Source organism: Triticum urartu, chromosome 1A (assembly GCF_056163025.1).
Source record: "Triticum urartu cultivar PI428250 chromosome 1A, HENAU_Tu73, whole genome shotgun sequence".
Taxonomy (NCBI): domain Eukaryota; kingdom Viridiplantae; phylum Streptophyta; class Magnoliopsida; order Poales; family Poaceae; genus Triticum; species Triticum urartu.
The window spans coordinates 326,637,620-326,653,906 of NC_141873.1; the positions used below are offsets into that span (position 1 = coordinate 326,637,620).

General features: G+C 47.3%; 1 pseudogene; it reads right to left on the reverse strand.

Annotated features, from left to right (window-relative positions):
• Positions 1-3,111: 3,111 nt before the first annotated feature.
• On the reverse strand, positions 3,112-7,691 carry LOC147991072 (uncharacterized; annotated as a pseudogene).
• Positions 7,692-16,287: the final 8,596 nt, after the last annotated feature.

Sequence of the window (16,287 nt, forward strand, 5' to 3'; positions counted from 1 at the left end):
GGGTAGGGGGTCCCGAACTGTGCGTCTAGGCCGGATGGTAACATGAGGCAGGGGACACAATGTTTTACCCAGGTTCGGGCCCTCTTGATGGAGGTAAAACCCTACGTCCTGCTTGATTAATATTGATGATATGGGTAGTACAAGAGTAGATCTACCTCGAGATCGAAGAGGCTAAACCCTAGAAGCTAGCCTATGGTATGATTGTATGTTCTGATTGTTGTCCTACAAACTAAAACCCTTCGGTTTATATAGACACCAGAGAGGGTTAGGGTTACCCAAGGTCGGTTACAAAGGAGGAGATATCCATATCCGTATTGCCTAGCTTGCCTTCCACGCCAAGTAGAGTCCCATCTGGACACGAGACGAAGTCTTCAATCTTGTATCTTCATAGTCTAACAGTCCGGCCAAAGGATATAGTCTGGCTGTCCGGAGACCCCTTAATCTAGGACTCCCTCACATGGGTTAGTTGTTGAGCCCAAGAAAATGTTCCATTCTTTTCAGTAAGGTGTGTCCCGCTCATATCCAAGAGGAGATTATGCATACCCTGGATCTTAACTCGTCTACCTTTGAAGAGAAATACCTTGGTCTTCCTACCCCGGAAGGTCGGATGAAGGACTCTCACTTCCAACCAATAGTTGAAAGGTTCACTAATTAAGAGGCTTACGGACTGGGCAGAAAGATATATGTCCTATGGGGCAAAATACATTTTGGTCAAATCAATTGCTCAAGCCCTTCCTACGCACACCATGAGTATCTTCAAAATGAGTGCCGGCTTCTGTGATAATTATGATAAGTTGGTGAGGGACTTCTGGTGGGGGATGATAAGAACAAAAGAAGAGTTCATTGGATGTCCTGGGAGAAAATGACAAAATCGAAGTGCGAGGGGGGCTGGGGTTTCGCGATATGCGTGTGTTCAATCAAGCTCTGCTCGCAAAGCAAGCTTGGAGACTGGTACAAAAACTAGATAGTTTGTGTGCTAGGGTTCTGAAAGCAAGATATTATCCAAAAGGTAACTTGTTGGACACGGTTTTCACTTTTGAAGCTTCACCTGTGTGGCGTGGGGTCGAATATGGGCTTCAGCTCCTTAAAAAGGGGGTGATTTGGAGAGTTGGAAATGGAAAGAGTATCCAAATGTGTTGTGACAACTGGGTTCCTTTACAGTCTGGCCTTTCTATACAATACATGAAAAACAGAAGCCGATTAAGGTGGGTGAATCAATTACTTCTTCCTCATTCAAATGAGTCAAACAAACAACTAATTGACAATTTGTCCTACAATTTTGATGCCGAAGAAATATGTAAGATCAAACTTCCCCAAACCCTTTTGGACGATACTTTGGCTTGGAATTATGAAAAGAACGGTGCATTCACGGTTAAGAGTGCATATCAGCTTGGGATTTCGTTGCAAGGCGGTCAAAGGGAGGGTTCTTCGACAAACCCAAATAAAGGCAGGGAGTACTTATGGAATCTGTTCTGGAAAGCAAATGTACCACACAAGATTCGTATCTTCACCTGGAGGGTTGCCACTGACTCACTTCCTACAAAGGAAAACAAGCATAAGAGGACGCTTGAACTGGATGGTACATGCAATATTTGTGGAACAGCTATTGAAAATGCTCATCATGCTACTGTAACCTGCATAAAACAGAGAGCTCTTTGGGAGGAAATGTGCAAAATCTGAAAACTACCTGAAGGTAAATCTCTCTTGATTTTCTCCCCCGATTGGCCCTTGCAAAACTTGTGCTTATGCACAGGCGAGATGAGGGAAAAGTTCATGCTTGTTTTGTGGAGGGCATGGCACCTAAGAGAGGACGTCATTCATAACAAAGGTAAGGCTACTGTTCGGGATTCAGTGTGTTTTTTGACAAACTATTGGGAGTGTTTATCCGCCCCAAGCCCGATTACAAATGATGCCAAAGGGAAGCAGAAAATACATGAAACTCAAGTGCAGCGTACTAGTCATCCTTGCCATGCTATTAGATGTGCAAAACCTTCTGGAAATCACATAAAAATCAACATTGATGCTTCTTTTATACGAGCATCAGGATTAGCCGCGCTGGGAGCTATTGGCAGAGACAGCTCCGGTACGGTGGTCTTCTCAGCGGGCTGCTGCTTTCATGGATGCACTGAAGCTGAGGAAGCTGAAGCTCAGGCCTTGTTGTTTGGCCTTACCCAGGCACACATATTAGCTTTGAATCATGTGAATTTGGAAACAGATTGCTCAGTTGTAGTAATTGTTGTGAATGATTCCAACACTAGTATAGCTGTTTGTGGGCTTGTTTATGAGAAGGTGAAGGAAATGCCTAGAGAGTTTGGATCATGCACTGTATCCAAAATTTACATAGAATGCAATGTGGCCGCGCATGAGCTAGCTGCCTTTGCTAGATTGAATGGTGATTTTTTGTATTCTAGCTGATGTGCCACAGGGTTTGATGCATGTAATTGACTCTGAATGTAACCCTGGGTAAGTGATTAATGAGATTCCCTTTCCCCTAAAAAAAGAATGATCCCATTTTTAAAACCTGTTTAAACCCGTTGTTATGAGAAAAAAAATCCCTCATTCAATAATCAATATAATAATAATAATAATAACATAAATACCCTAAAAACATAAATACAACCCCTCACTCCACGAGCTATAGTTGAGAAACCAAGGACGTGTTTGGTTACATTGCCGATTCAGCCTGGCCTGGCGAGCCTGGCTTTATTGAGTCGGTTTGAGGGGATGCATGCCAAAAAAAAACCAGATGCACATAGTTTGGTTGCCTGCATGCCCCTAGTTGCATGAGACAACCATTTTTATCCAGCGTTTGGTTGCCCGCATTGTATTAGGTACACATATGACATGGTGTTTGATTGCAACGTGCATAAGGTGTTGTCACCACTTCTAACTAGTGGTGACCTTAACACACACAATCTGAACATAGTGCCAGCTAGTTAAACAAATGGAAGTTCATCCTAACTACAATCAAATGACAGATCAAATTATTAAGAGCCATTGGCTAAATAGGGGATAGTTTATCGGTGTTGCTGCTTCATCTTCCTCTTCTGCTGCTGCTGCTTCTTCCTCTTCTTCCGTGCTTCTGCTACTGTTGTTTCTTCTTCCTCTTCTTCAAATCCTGCACTGACCTCTATTAAGCCACATTGCCTCTGCCCACTCCAACTTTTTGTTCTTCCAAGCGTCATTGTCAAATGCCTCCACACCATGGCCAGAGCTAACAACATCGTCAGGCTCTACCTCTTCCTCCTCAGGCACATGTTCATCAAAGCCCCACTGGAGGATCCAGTTATGCAGAATGCAACAAGCAAGAACTAGCTCAATTTGAGTGGACTATGGATGGAATGACTTCTGATCCAGGATCTTAAACCTATTCTTCAGAGCTCCAAATGCCCTCTCAATAGTTACTCTAAAGCTGGAGTGTCTGAGATTAAACAGCTCCGTGCAGTCCTAGGAAAGTTCCTACCAGAGAACTCGTTGAGATGGTACCTTGTTTTCCTGAAGAGTGGAAGAATACTCAGCCAACATACATAGCCAGCATCTCCAAGGTAGAACTTGCCGTCAGGGATGTTGATCCCATCAGGTCGACTCATGCTGTCAGTGAGAATGTTTGCATCATGCGCTGACCCCTCCCAACCAGTCAGCACATATGTGAACTTCAGATCAAAGTCAACAGCAGCAAGCACATTCTGGCTTGTGTAGTGCTTCCTCCCCCTGTATGCTGCAGACTGTGACCTAGGAATTCTGGTAGTGACATGAGTACCATCTATTGCCCCAATGCAGTCCTGAAAATGGCATCACTAGCCTGTGTTAGTGCTGAACTTGAACAATACAAGCATATCAAGCCATGAAAAGTGTATATTGTCAATGCTCACCTTGAAGTATGGATACCATATGGGGCTTCCGCGAATCTTGAGTGGAGTCTGGCCAGATGGTCTCCTGATCATCTCTCATCTAAGCTCCCCAATAGCAAAAATCACCTGCTTGAAGTAACTAGAGATGGACTCCATTAATCTCCTGAACATGTTGTGAATGACCTTGAACCTCTGGTTATGGCCAACAACATGGAGGAACATGGCCACTTACTCTTCTACACTGGTGTTGATACTATCTTGTAACAGGCCCCTGCTCCTGAAGGTCTCGACAAGCCTGGCAAATGGTGTTCTTTTCATTCTAAGCATCCACAGAGCCTCGACGTCATTGCAGTTGTAGATGTAGTTCAGATTTTGGATCCTCTCCTGTTCTCGGGGAAACAATGGACCATAGCGGATCAACGGTCTCCCAACACGACGAACAGCTCTCTGGTGCATGAACATGACCCATGCCTGAATCACACTAATCAGTGCTGCTGCCTGGTGAAAGGATCAATATGGTTGACTAGAGGGGGGTGAATAGGCAACTAACAATTTTTTAGCTTTTCTTTAGCAATTTAAACTTTGCATCAAAGTAGGTTGTCTAGATATGCAACTAGATGAGCAACTTATATGATGCAACACGAATAGGAACACAAGCAAGCAAGATATATGAAACAAATAAGCTACACAAGTAAAGGCATGAGATAACCAAGAGTGGAGACGGTGGAGACGAGGATGTGTTGCCGAAGTTCCTTCCCTTTGAGAGGAAGTACGTCTCCATTGGAGCGGTGTGGAGGCACAATGCTCCCCAAGAAGCCACTAGGGCCACCGTAATCTCCTCACGCCCTCACACAATGCGAGATGTCGTGATTCCACTATTGGTGCCCTTGGAGGCGGCGACCGAACCTTTACAAACGAGGTTGGGGCAATCTCCACAACTCAATTGGAGGCTCCCAACGACACCACGAAGCTTCACCACAATGGACTATGGCTTCGCGGTGACCTCAACCGTCTAGGATGCTCAAACACCCAAGAGTAACAAGATCCGCAAGGGATTAGTAGGGGGAATCAAATATCTCTTGGTGGAAGTGTAGATCGGGGCCTTCTCAACCACTCCCGAGCAAATCAACAAGTTTGGTTGGCTAGGGAGTGAGATTGGGCGAAAATGGAGCTTGGAGCAATAATGGAGCTTTAATGGTGGAAGAGGTAAGTCAACGGGGAAGAAGGAGACCCCTTATATAGTGTGGAAAAGATCCAACCGTTACCCACCAACCAGCCCGCGGCCAGCGGTACTACCGCAAGGCCGCGCGGTACTACTACTTGCAACCAAGCGGTACTACCGCACGGCTGTGCGGTACTACCGTACCGACCCACGGTACTGCCGCGACCCCAGCACAGAAACAGACGCACAGAAGCTGGGGGCGGTACTTCCGCACGCGCGATACTACCGCGCCCCCCATGCGGTACTACCGCAAGGCAAAAGTCCCAGCCAGGGGGAAGGGAAACTTCCGTGCCTACTTCCGCAAAAAACGGAAGTAGCAAAAACCCGACACAGTAGTACTGCCGAGGGGCGGTACTACTGCCTGACCGCATAGCGCGGTACTACCGCACGGCGAAAGTGGTACTACCGCGGCAGGTGCGGATGTAAAAAATTACATCCGCTCCTACTACCGCAAAGGGGCGGCACTAGCCTGGTGGGCAGCGGTAGTGCAGCTCCAGGGGAGCGGTACTACCGTGGGCACCAGCGGTACTACCGCGCCACCGCGCGGTACTACCGTGGATGCCTACGGTACTACCGTTGATCCAGGAGCAGTACTACCGCAACCACAACAGCAGCCAGTCATAGGAGGCAGGAAAACGGAGGAAGCTCCAAGGAAGAAGGAGGGGATAAAAGGAGACGTGTACGTGATGATTCCACCCAAACCTTTCCAACGCGGACCCCCTCTTAATAGTACGGCTTTCCTACGACTCAAATCCACCAAAAAGAAACGTAGAAAAGACGCCGTCTTCGTCAGTCTTCGAGGGGCACCCAATCGTCTTGTGCCTAGAAAAGAAGTGTCTGGAATACTCATGGCACACGATTAGTCCGCAAATGCGTTGTCATCAATCACCAAAACACTTAGGGATAAATATGTCCTTGCAATCTCCCCCTTTTTGGTGGATTGATGACAAAACGGGATTTGCACAAAGAAAATACTATTAAGTAAATGCAAACCCCTCCTCTCTATAATATAGACGGGCTACCCCTAAATGTGTGCCACCTAGATGAGCATGAATACTAGGAACAGAGCTCCCCCTATATTATAGAGACAAGGCATATCTATCACTAGACAAGATAGTATAAACATAAGATAACTAAGATAGATAGAGTGCATATGTCTTACACCATATGGAGGATAGGTCTCGAAGGCACAAACCAAACAAAAGCAAACGAGGTCCAAACAACAAAGCAAACAAACACACCAAGCACGACACAACGCAAATCCCTACACTCTCTCCCCCTTTGGCATCGAGACACCAAAAGGGCAGAGAGGACACCTACACACATGAGGTGGCTCAGGCAGAGAAGTCGTCCCACTGCTCCTCGTGCTCCTCGTCAGACTCAGCGGCGAGGATAGTCTCCTTGAGGTCATCCTCTGAACTGGTCCACTTGTAGCCCTGCTTTGACATCCAGGCAGCCTCAGGTGTGATGATGTCCTCAGACCCGCCAGACACATCCTCTCCAAAGAGCCTCATCACCTTCTTGTCACGGCGGCGACTCTCTTTGTCATCCACGTGAGCCCTGTACTGTCCCTTCGCCTGCATGCAGAAGAGAGTCTTCATCTTGTCCTTCAGCTTCTTGGCCCATGACGGCTCAGAGGAAGAAGTGGTGGACCTAGCAGCACGGTCCTCAGCAACAGTCTCAGCAGCAGCCTCCCCCTCACCAGCAGCCCTCCTAGCAGAAGATGCCTCAGCACGGGTAGTGGTGTTGGCCCAGTTGGGCTTGACGCGGAGGCTGATGGACTCATGGCGAATCCAGTCTGGAGCAAGGAACTCATCACCTGGATACGTCTTCTCCCAAGTGGTGGAGAGCAGCAGAAATAGGTACGGTCCATAGATAGGTACCTTGCGAGTGAACACCGCAAACCGAAGCTCACACCACATGATGTGTGAGACATCAAGTGGCTGACTCTGAGAAGAACGTGCCTCTACACACAAGAGCAACATGTCCACTAGATATGCATGTACCTTGTCCTTGTCGCCAATGCATGGGAACAGAGTGTTGCGGAAGATGCGATGCATGATATCCAGAAAGGAGTTTAACACCCAAGATGACTTGCCATTGGGGAGTGCCTTCTCAACAAGGAAGGGCTGAAGCTGGTTCTTGTTGGCAGACTCAGAGTTGGCATGGGGGCGAATGCCAACAGGGGTGTGAAGCCCGTCATCAGGAATGTGCAGCAGGTCCATGAACTCTTTCCATGTAGCAGACAGCTGACGGCCATTGGTCATCCAGGTCATCCTCCGCTCCTCCCCGGGATGAAAGTACACTAAGGCAAAGAACTGACAGATGAGCTCAGGGTCATAGTCAAGGTGAAAAGAGATCACCGACTCAATAGCAAACTGCTCCACCAAGTCCAGAGCCTCTCCAAAATAGTCACGAAACTTGTCCTTCCACAGGTGATGCATGTCTATCCACTTGACATCCACGAAGGTATTCTGCTTGTTCTTGATCACATCCAGATAGATGAGAGCCTGTTGCTTGGTCCAGAATAGCTCGTTGCCTCTGAGGATAGCCCGGGAATTTACATAGGGATTGATCTTCCGACGCTCAACATACTCAGTGATTGAAATCTCGTCCATGCCCTTAGCAGGTTCCTTTTGCTTGCTGGCGGTGGTCTTGACATTGCGCTTGGGGGCATTGGAGCCCTCTGGGGCTTCATCTTGGGGGTTGCGCAGACGCTTGGATCCAGTGTCACGACTGGGATTGGAATGGCGAGAGCCACCACCTGAGACACAGAACGCAAAAAAACACCCACAACAGCCAAGAGAGATTAATGCAAAGACCACAACAACGTAAGTGAAACAAGCAGAAAGCACACATGATAAATGCCTAGAGAGAGATTTGATCCCTACGGTAGTACTGCCAAGTACTGCGGAGCTAAGATAGTAGTACGGCTCTTAGATGCGGTAGTACCATGCAAGATCACGGTAGTACCGGGTGTAGGAGCGGTAGTACGACCTTAGCGCCGCGGCCGGCGCGGTAGTACCGCGTCTGCAGAGCGGTAGTACCGCGCTGTACGGTAGTACCGCACCTGACGGGCGGTAGTACCGCAAGAGCGATAGTACCGCACATTAGGCACGGTAGTACCGCACCGCGTCAGATCTGAATGGGTTCAAATCTAAAAAAGCCCGCGAAACCACGGCGGTACTACGGTTGGACAAAGCTACCACAAGACATCATATCAAGTATGTTTCCTACGCATCACGACTCTCCTACATCCTACTCTTGCACAGATTTGGCCTAAAATCTCAAGAACGACAAGTTTCTCCCCAAAAACCTAGAAGCAAGAGAACAACCAAGAAAAGGAGGGATTTGGGGAAAACCTTGGTCCATGGCAAGAGGAAGTGGTGGGGAACGATCCCACCGGTCGGAATCCGAGGAGAGTGGCCGGAGACGGAGATCCGGCGAGGGCCTCCAGCGCCGTTCTTGAGAGAGAGAGACGTGGGGAGAGAGACAAATGAATGGGTATGGGGAGTTGGAACTCCCCTGCCCGAGTCATAACCCCCACGCGCCCTTGACGGTGCGGTAGTACTGTGCCCAGACATGGTAGTACCGCCCGGCGCGGTACTTCCGCAGTACCACACCAAAGTGGTAGTACCGTGCTATGGTGTGGTAGTACCGTGCCTCCCAAAGCGGTAGTACCGCGCCCAGACGCGGTAGTACCGTGGGCTCAAGAAGATGCACGTTTCGAGCGCACGAAAAACTGGATCTTTGCACAAACCACTCCGAGCCAACACGACACCACAAGACCACGCAACACACAAAACCAAAAAGACACCACCTCTCCAAAAGAGAGGGCGGTGGCCATAGCCACCTATGTTTGAGTCAATTGGTATGGCACCGCGAAGAATTATCCTTGGGTCCATGACCAAAACTCGTCTATGAAGCACAAGTACCGTCAAACATGGCTAATGTGAAAGACTTGATTGATTTATGCATAATGGGGGGAGGGAGAGTTCATTGAGAGAACATCACTCCCCCTATGTCCATGCCTACATCTAGATAGGACAACACGTTGAGTATGGTGGGTGTGCAAGGGTTCAAGCAACATTTCTCGAATCGATGATATTTAGCTCATGCCTTAACTCGTGAAATCTTGCTTCATCCAAGGGCTTCGTGAAGATATCTGCAAGGTTATCATGAGTGTTGACGTAGTTGAGCTCGATCTCTCCTCGCCTAATGTGATCCCGGATGAGGTGATACCGGATCTCAATATGCTTCGTCTTGAAGTGTTGCACCGGGTTGAGAGAGATCTTGATGGCACTTTCATTGTCACACCAAAGAGGCACTTTGTCACAAGTGACACCGTAATCCTTTAAAGTTTGCCTCATCCATAAGAGTTGTGCACAACAACTACCGGCCGCCACATACTCCGCTTCGGTGGACGAGAGAGACACACAACTTTGCTTTTTGGAAGACCAACTTACCAAAGAGCAACCAAGGAATTGGCACCCTCCGGAAGTGGACTTCCTATCCACTTTGTCTCCCGCCCAATCGGAATCCGAGTACCCTACAAGCTTGAAGTTTGATCCTCTTGGGTACCATAAGCCAAAGTTTGGGGTATGAGCCAAATATTGAAAGATTCGTTTGACCGCCACATAGTGACTTTCCTTAGGTGCGGCTTGAAACCGTGCACAAATTCCCACACTCAACATGATGTCTGGTCTAGATGCACAAAGGTAAAGCAAGGATCCAATCATGGAACGATATACCTTTTGATCCACCACTTTACCATTGGGATCTAAGTCAAGTTGGCACTTGGTGGGCATTGGAGTGGAAGCCGGCTTGACGTCACTTAGCTTGAATCTCTTGAGTGTATTTGGATTGATTGATGAAGGTTCCTTCTCTTCTTTGCTTCACTTCGAACCCTAGAAAGAACTTCAACTCTCCCATGGAGGACATCTCGAACTTTAAGGTCATGAGAGCGGCAAATTCCTCATTAAAAGCTTTGTTAGGAGAACCAAAGATAATATCATCAACATATAATTGGCACACAAACAACTCCCCTTTGACCTTCTTAGTAAAAAGAGTGGGGTCGATTAGCCCAACTTCAAAACCACGGTCTTGTAACAACTCGGTAAGGTGGTCATACCACGCACGTGGGGCTTGTTTAAGGCCATAGAGTGCCTTATCGAGTTGATACACATGATCGGGAAAGTAGGGATCCTCGAACCCGGGGGGTTGCTTGACGTAAACCAATTCATTAATGGGACCATTAAGAAAAGCACTCTTCACATCCATTTGTTGTAACTTAAAGTTATGATGAGAAGCATATGCAATCAACATGCGAATGGATTCAAGACGAGCAACGGGAGCAAAGGTTTCACCGTAGTCGATACCCTCGACTTGGGAGTAGCCTTGTGCTACCAAACGAGCCTTGTTGCGAATGATGATACCATGGGCATCTTGCTTGTTCTTAAATATCCACTTGGTTCCTATGACATTGTGATTCCCGGTCGGTCTTGGCACCAATCTCCACACTTTGTTGCGCTCGAAGTTGTTGAGTTCTTCATGCATGGCATTGAGCCAATCCGGATCTTCTAGCGCCTCATAGACCTTGTGGGGTTCCACACAAGAGACAAATGCGTGATGCTCACAATAATTTGCTAATTGTCTACGAGTGCTTACCCCCTTTCTTAAGCTTCCAAGCACATTCGTCATGAGATGATCCTTGGTGGAGAGCTTGGAAGCAACCTTGGCGGCACGACGCTCTAATTCCTCCTTGGTGGTGAGTTGAGGAGCGGTTACTTGATCATCTTGAGCGCCGTTATGAACTTGTTCTTGATCTTGAACTTGCTCGGGGGAGAGAACTTGACCTTGGGCATCACTTGGTGTGTCCACACCGTCTTGAGTATGATCATGCCCTTGGTCTTGTTCATGAGGTTGAGGGCCTTCACTTTGTTCTTTGGAAGCGTGTGGGCCTTGGGTTGGTGATGGCTCCACTTGAGTGGAGCATTGTCCTTCTCCTTCGGCCACAAGGGGTTCCTCAATGGGTAGGATAAAACCAACACCCATTCTTCTTATGGCTTGAGGAGGAATTTCATCACCTACATCACAAGTGCCACTTTGCTCCACTTGGGAGCCGTTATTCTCATCAAACTCCACGTTACACGTCTCCTCAATAAGTCCCGTGGATTTATTGAGGACACGGTAAGCATGAGAGTTTGTAGCATAACCAACAAATATGCCCTCATAAGCTCTAGCCTCAAATTTAGACAACCGAACACCTTTCTTGAGAATGAAACACTTACAACCGAACACCCGAAAGTACTTGAGGTTGGGCTTGTTACCGGTGAGTATCTCATATGGAGTCTTGTTCAAGCCCTTGCGGAGGTAGAGCCGATTGGATGCATGACACGCGGTGTTGATGGCTTCAGCCCAAAAGTTGTATGGAGACTTGAACTCCGCCATAATGGTCCTTGCCGCATCCATCGACATCCGGTTCTTCCTCTCCGCAACACCGTTTTGTTGAGGGGTGTAGGGTGCGGAATATTGATGCTTGATCCCCTCATCACTAAGAAACTCATCCAAGGTGTAGTTCTTGAAATCGGTGCCGTTGTCACTTCTTATTGTCAAGATCTTTGCATTGTGTTGACGTTGTGCTTCATTTGCAAAGTCAACGATGGTTTGTTGGGTCTCGCTCTTCCTCTTGAAGAAATACACCCAAGTATATCTTGAATAGTCATATACAATCACCAAGCAATACTTCCTACCCCCAAGACTGTCAAAGGATAGAGGCCAAAAGAGATCCAAGTGAAGGAGCTCCAAAGGCCTCTTCGAGTAAATGATAGTCGTGGGAGGGTGAGCCTTCTCATGAAGCTTTCCTTCGATACAAGCACTGCAAGCATGATCTTTAGCAAAACTAACATTCGTTAGTCCACGGACATGGTCCCCCTTGAGAAGACTTTGCAAAGATCTCATATTGACATGGGCTAAACGATGATGCCAAAGCCATCCCACATCAACTTTAGCCATTAGGCATGTCGCGGTCTTAGTGGGTCGCTCTGAAAAGTTAAATCGCATATAGACCGTTCTTGACATGCCCAGCAAAGGCTACTTTAAGAGTCTTGCTCCACCAGAGGGCCAAGATATCAATATCAAAGAAAGTGGCAAAGCCCATGATTGCAAGTTGACGAACGGAAACTAAATTGTATGCAAGGGACTCAACAAGCATGACCTTCTCGATCGTGAGATCATGAGAGATGACAACCTTGCCAAGTCCCAATACCTTAGAAGATGAGGCGTCACCCCACTCGAGGTTGGGCTTGTTACCGGTGAGTATCTCATATGGAGTCTTGTTCAAGCCCTTGCGGAGGTAGAGCCGATTTGATGCATGACACGCGGTGTTGATGGCTTCGGCCCAAAAGTTGTACGGAGACTTGAACTCCGCCATCATGGTCCTTGCCGCATCCATCAACGTCCGGTTCTTCCTCTCTGCAACACCGTTTTGTTGAGGGGTGTAGGGTGCGGAATATTGATGCTTGATTCCCTCGTCACTAAGAAACTCATCCAAGGTGTAGTTCTTGTACTCGGTGCCGTTGTCACTTCTTATTGTCAAGATCTTTGCATTGTGTTGATGTTGTGCTTCATTTGCAAAGTCAATGATGGTTTGTTGGGTCTCGCTCTTCCTCTTGAAGAAATACACCCACGTGTACCTTGAGTAGTCATCCACAATCACCAAGCAATACTTCCTACCTCCAAGACTATCGAAGGATGGAGGCCCAAAGAGATCCATGTGAAGGAGCTCCAAAGGCCTCTTTGAATAAATGATAGTTGTGGGAGGGTGAGCCTTCTCATGTAGCTTTCCTTCGATACAGGCACTGCAAGCACAATCTTTAGCAAAACTAACATTCGTTAGTCCACGGACATGGTCCCCCTTGAGGAGACTTTGCAAAGATATCATATTGACATGGGCTAAACGGTGATGCCAAAGCCATCCCACATCAACTTTATCCATTAGGCATGTCGCGGTCTTAGTGGGTCGCTCCGAAAAGTTAATCACATATAGACCGTTCTCGACATGCCCAACAAAAGCTACTTTAAGAGTCTTGCTCCACAAGAGGGCCACGGTATCGATATCAAAGAAAGTGGCAAAGCCCATGATAGCAAGTTGACGAACGGAAAGTAAATTGTATGCAAGGGACTCAACAAGCATGACCTTCTCGATCGTGAGATCATGAGAGATGACCACCTTGCCAAGTCCCAATACCTTAGAAGATGAGGCGTCACCCCACTCGACATTGGTGGGCATAGATGGAACCTTGTGCACGTCCACCACCAAGTCCTTGCTTCTGGTCATATGATTTGTAGCTCCGCTATCGAGCAACCATGATCCCCCACCGGAAGCAAACACCTACAAGAGATCAATACTTGGTTTTAGGTACCCATTTTGTAATGGGTCCTTTGATGTTAGTAACAAGGGTTTTTGGAACCCAAATAGACCATTCAATGTATTCATGAAGAGAACCAACAAATTTGGCATAAACATGCCCATCACTAGCACGTCATAACACATAAGAAGGGTTAAAATCGCCGGCTTTGTTGAGAGGGCTGGCATTGCCCTTCTTGACATTGTTCTTCTTCTTCTCCTCGGGGCACTCTCTCCCTCCCTCACAAAGGTTTGCATGAGGGGAGGAGGTCGTTTGGTCTTGTAATTCTTCTTCTTGTTCTTGGAGTCGGGCACGTACCCAACCCCTTCCTTGGCCACACCTCCCTTTTGGTTGATCAAGAGATCGTTGAGGTTCTTCTTGCCTTGTATGCAAGTCGCAAGACCTCTCTCAAGTTGCTCCTTCAACTTCGCATTTTCCTCAACAAGATGTATATGCTCACAACACGGGTTAGTAGCATTTGCATTATCAATTAAAACCATATGAGGAAAGTTGCTTTCTCCTTAGTTAGCTTCACTTGGAGTTGATCATGAGACTCCTTGAGACTAGCGTGAATACCCTTCAAGGCCTTGTGGGCCTTGTCAAGTATATCAAACTCCTCTTTGAGTCTATCAAGATCAACCCCAAGTTTGGCCTTCTCGGAATTTAGCACACGAGAAACAATGAGGACATGATCATAATCTTTCTTTAACTTAGCATGATCAACGTTGTGTGACTCCTCAAGAGCCAAACGAAGACCACGCTCTTCCTCAAGAGCATTGGAAAGATCCGAAATCTCATCAGCATAGTCACGACTATGCCCTTCCATCTTAGAGATGGTGTCTTCGTGAGCCTCGATCATGTCATTGGCTTCACCAAGTTGTTCCAAGAGAGCAACAAAGTGCTTCTTGGATTTTCCCTTGAGTTTGCCCATAAAGGCCTCAAACTCGTTAGCCTCCACATTAGCTCCCTCAAGTTCATTAATGCTATCCGTCGGGGAAGGATGATTAATGATGGTAGTTTTGATGTTGGAGGTTACCTTGTTGGTGGCTTTAGCCATGAGGCACTTGGCGGTGATGCTCTCATTGGGTGAGTCGAAGAGAGACACCCGTGACGTTGTTGCAATGGCAACGGAGGCCATGGAAACCGACTCACCATCTTCATCATCGTCATCATCCTCATTGTACTCTTCTTGCACAACCAAAGCCTTGGGAGGAGTCTTCTTGGTGAAGTTGTTCTTGTTGGGGAACGACTTGGCCTTGTCCTTTCGGATGAGCTTGCCACCATTGTCTTCCCTCTTCTCATACGGGCATTCCGTAATGAAATGACTCACGTTGCTGCAATTGTAGCAAGTCCTTACACGTTGCTTGCCCCTTGTGCCACTCGAGTTGCTTTTGCTAAAGTTTGGCCTCGAGTTTTTCTTGCTCCAAAATTGCCTTGAAGCAAGTGCCATGTGTTCATGATATGCATACTTCATATCTTCGGGGTTGCTCTCCTCTTCTTCCTCTTCTTCTTCTTCCGCGGTGAGCTTGGCCTTCAATGCTAGGTTAGGCTTCTTTGCCCGTTTAGAACGGAGCACCGCATTATCGGTGGTCTTGTCTAAAATGTTCATGGCCACAAACTCATCCAACACTTCGCTTGAGGTCAAAGTGTGGAAGTCCGGTCTTTGACGAATGACGGAGGACATGGCCTTGTGATAGGGCATCATTGCCTTGAGGAATTTGCGCTTGATTCAATTGTCATCCGTGTCCTTGCTCACGTGATCTCGTAGTGAGACCGCGAGTTTGGTTACTCTCCGATAAAGCTCACGAGGTTCTTCATCTTCTTTCATTGCAAACTCATTGGCCTCATCTTGTACCACTTCATAATTGGAGCGTTGAATGCTTGCGCTTCCCCGGTAGAGAGAGACAACACAACGCCATGCATCTTTGGCCAAGGCAAAGGGACGAAGATGAGGTAGGTCTTCGGGTGGAATTGCATCTTGAATGATGAAGAGAGCATTCTCATTGAATTGATTATCCGCGGCTTCTCGAGGAGTGAAGTTGCTTGGATCATGCGGATAAAAACCTTCTTCAATGATTCTCCAAAGGTTAGTGTTCACATGATTTAAATGGCGTTTAAAGCGGTAAACCCAAGAATCAAAGTCCTCATTTTTCACAATCTTAGGAGGAGGACCGGCATGATTCAAATGAGTGGAAGGAATCGGTCCACCATAAACAAGTGGTGGTTCCACATGGGCAAAGATGCCGGTGCCATTCTTACCACTAGAAGAAGGAGCCTTTTCACTACTAGCTTCCCCCTTGTCGGGGATAACATCCGTCACCTTGTTGGCGGGATCACCCACTTTCAACGGTGCGGTGGATAGTTTAAGCCCCTCAAGAAATTTAGTAAACATGCTCTCAACTTCGGTCGTCATGAAGGTTTTCAATGTCTCCAAGGCCACATTGAACTCCTCACGAGAGACCGAGGTTCCCCTATCGCCCGTAGACGAGATAGGATTCACACCGGAGTGTTCCTCCGCACCGTCTATGGTATCAACCATACTCTTTGGACGGTAAAGTCCTTAATAAAGAGACGAGGCTCTGATACCAATTAAAAGGATCGATATGGCTGACTAGAGGGGGGGGTGAATAGGTAACTAACAATTTTTTAGCTTTTCTTTAGCAATTTAAACTTTGCATCAAAGTAGGTTGTCTAGATATGCAACTAGATGAGCAACCTATATGATGCAACACGAATAGGAACACAAGCAAGCAAGATATATGAAACAAATAAGCTACACAAGTAAAGGCATGAGATAACCAAGAGT